Raw genomic sequence first — 3,172 nt, 5'->3', positions numbered from 1 at the left:
CAACCTTGATGTTAAGGATAGTTACTCTCACCACACCTCTGAAAATCAACTCTTTTGTCCATGTTTGAACCAAGGCTGTCATGTAGTCAAGAGCTGAGTGTCCCTAAATGAACCTTTTCCTCTGGCTGGCTGCAGCTCACTAATGCCAATGATTCACCATGTAAAGATTCAAACTCTATACTAACCTTGAGGTTATGTGGCTAAGAGTGTCACATCAGTTGGCTGGGCCTTTTCACAGTGCTGTGACATTGCACTCTTTCTTCCTTGTGGAGTTGTTGTGGCAGGTGGCAGTTCTGAGAACATAAAAACAGGAACATTAAGGAGGAAGGTGAGATAGCTGGGTGAATGCGTTGGTAGTGGGAAAGACCTGTCCTTTCTCATCAAACAAGAGGCAATCCTCCACAATGACAGACAGGGTTCCCTGTCTTTAGCACATACCCAGAAAATCACTTTGCTTAAGTTTAGGTCGAATGTTGTTGGAGTGGCATATGGACCAGAGATCAAAGAGCAACAAAGTAGAATGAATGTGGGAGCAGTAAATAAAATGGCAGACCATAAGGTAAACAAGTTCATGTTGTGCATAACGCAGAGATTTTAGACAAAATGTTCTGCATTTAGTCATGGTGAAATGGAACAAATGGCAAATACTGAATACAAGACCACAAGTAGTATTTGTAATGCATGCTCACGAGGAATGTGCTTGGTGCCTTGGGCATTGATATGAGGGGAAGAAATTTCATATGTTGCATCTGCTGTAATAACAGCAAGGGAGATTCTACCAGAACAAGAAATTCCACAGAGCAAAGAAAATCAAAGAAAGTTAAAAAAAGAAACAAGGAGGTAACCCTCACCTTTAAACTCCTAAACCTTTCGAGAAGGCAGCCTTGGAGTTAGTCATAATTTAATGGCAAGATTGGCAACAGCTTTCCAGGTTACTGACTGAGCATTGACGATGTGTTTTCACCTCTGTACAGACATCTCCTTATCTATTTTGTTAATCCCAGTGAGGTAACACGTACTTATTCTTAGCTTCTATCCTCTTTTCCTGCTGTTTTTTACCCCAGCACAGAGAGGGATGGGAATGTGGGGACACTGCTTGGGATAAATCAGGAACAGGAACTGAGAAGATTTCTCCCTTTGTTCCTCATGACGGTGGCAACTGATTTCTGGGAAGAGAGATATGAGAATCAGGCCATCTTCCCCGGAAGTTACTTTCTGTCTGTCTTCAGAAGCTGTAAGCTTTGCAACCTCACTGTCTGCAAAACACATTCTGAAGAAGACATTTCCAGACTCCTCCCAGATTCCTGGGAAGGAGGGGGGCAATACTTAAAAAATACAGAAGGCGACTCTGTGGGGATTAATTTTATTGGTGTACATCAGTGTTCAACCTAAATTTCTTTGCTTGGGATTCCCACCTTGCTGCTATAGCCAGATAAATACCAGGTTAGAACAGAAGTAACAAGGTTTTTTTTAAAAGGTGCAATCAATATGATGGACTGTATTTGAGAAAGAGGGCATTGGTATTAATGTTGGATCACCATGTTTTTTTTTAAATTAGTAATTTAACCCGCACGGGGCAATCCACACAAAAGTCTCTTGCCCCACCACATTCAGCAGCTTCACGTGTATAACCTAGGCCTGAAATGTCAGCTTTCCTGCTCCTCTGCTGCTGCTTGGCCTGCTGTGTTCATCCAGCTCCACACCTTGTTATCTCTGTATAACTTGGTTGCCCACTCCCCTTTGCGGTCTTTCCCAGATCTGTGGGGAAGTTCTGGGATAGCGATAGCGACCAGGAGTCTGGCTCGGAAACCGCTGGAGTAGGGCTGATGTGTGCTTTGTCTGCAGGGTCATGCTCGCAGCTCCTGGCACTGGGAGAGCTGATGTAGGCACTCTTCAAATCTCTCTGCTCTAAACCTAAACAATGTGGGTACCCTGTGAATGTGAAAGCTAATGAAATAATTCTACCCGTCTTGTGTTCAGCAAAACAATGCTCTCTGCACATCAGTAAAAACGATGCTTTATTTAGCATTAATCCCATTCCATCTATCCACACGCTCACTGAAACCATTTAACAAACAGTTTTTGGCATGGTTCTGTATGAGTTCAATATAAATTCTCTGACAGACTGTCACACTGCACTGACACGACTGGTACTGGTAAGAGTTTTTACAGCTGCTGGCAAATCTAAGGGACTAGTTCACTTTCATAAAATAACCAAAATTCACATTTTTAAAAAAAATACGACTACTGCTTGTCTTTTGCTTTGCTTCTGTCATGTATTATATTTTCCATTGATGTTACTTGAAGAAGTGGAAATCTTCTACAAATTGTCTGGTGGTATAGCTAGTTATATGTAACTGTAATGAATAGATTTGGAAATGGATGACTGTGTGCAAAAGGAAAATGGTAATAGGATGTTTAACTATGAAATAGGGTGCATTAACAGCAAGATTAAATTAAATAATACTAATGCCTTGAAAAACATATCCAGAAGTGCTTGGTATTTTTAATGTATAGAAATTCATTAGAATGAATTAATATAAATAAACATTTTATGATTCTTCAAACAATGCATAGCCGACTTTATCTTGAGGTGACTGTGTGGGAAGGGACTGAGATGAAGAGCAAAGCATTTAGACTTCGACAGCTTGAGGCCAGAGGGGGTTCTAACAGCTGGACCTCATCTCCATCAAACTTGTCGACATCCTTCTCAAATCAAGTAGTTAACTCTTCAGGGTTACCTTGCAGGCATTAGGAATTTAAGAGTATCTTTGTCGTACTGCTGCAAACAATCTAGGATAAAATCATGATATTAAATTTTTCATGGTTTGAAATTCTCATTTATTACATATGTTGAAGATGGAGTAAAGATCAACAGACAAGATTAATCCAATTGGGGAACAAAAATAGCCTGTTTCCTTTTTAAATTAGAATGGGAAGGCAGTGCAGCTGGAGCAGGGACCGAGACATGACTGTGGTCTTGTGAGATGATTCAAGACAAAAGGCCATTTGATGAAATCTTTAGGAATACACCCAACTCAAATTGACCAAGCCTGACCAAAATCAATAGAAAGTAACTCCTGGCAATTGGAATCCTCAAGAATGGAAATGACAGGAAACAGGAGGTCGAAACCATATGAATGGACCCAGAATTCAGGTTGACAGGACCTCA

The 3,172-nt window shown here is 40.8% G+C and overlaps 1 protein-coding gene across 1 annotated transcript in view; it reads left to right on the top strand.

Annotated features, from left to right (window-relative positions):
• Positions 1 to 2,137: 2,137 nt before the first annotated feature.
• LOC109918902 (beta-crystallin B2-like) overlaps positions 2,138 to 3,172 on the top strand; it is a 14,045-nt gene continuing 13,010 nt past the window's right edge. The window contains exon 1 of the mRNA XM_020518849.2: positions 2,138 to 2,156. The gene's annotated coding sequence lies outside the window, so the exon portion shown is untranslated. The remainder of the gene's footprint in view (positions 2,157 to 3,172) is intronic.

This window comes from Rhincodon typus, chromosome 24 (assembly GCF_021869965.1).
Source record: "Rhincodon typus isolate 14 chromosome 24, sRhiTyp1.1, whole genome shotgun sequence".
NCBI lineage: Eukaryota > Metazoa > Chordata > Chondrichthyes > Orectolobiformes > Rhincodontidae > Rhincodon > Rhincodon typus.
This window is presented reverse-complemented; position numbering and strand designations above follow the sequence as displayed.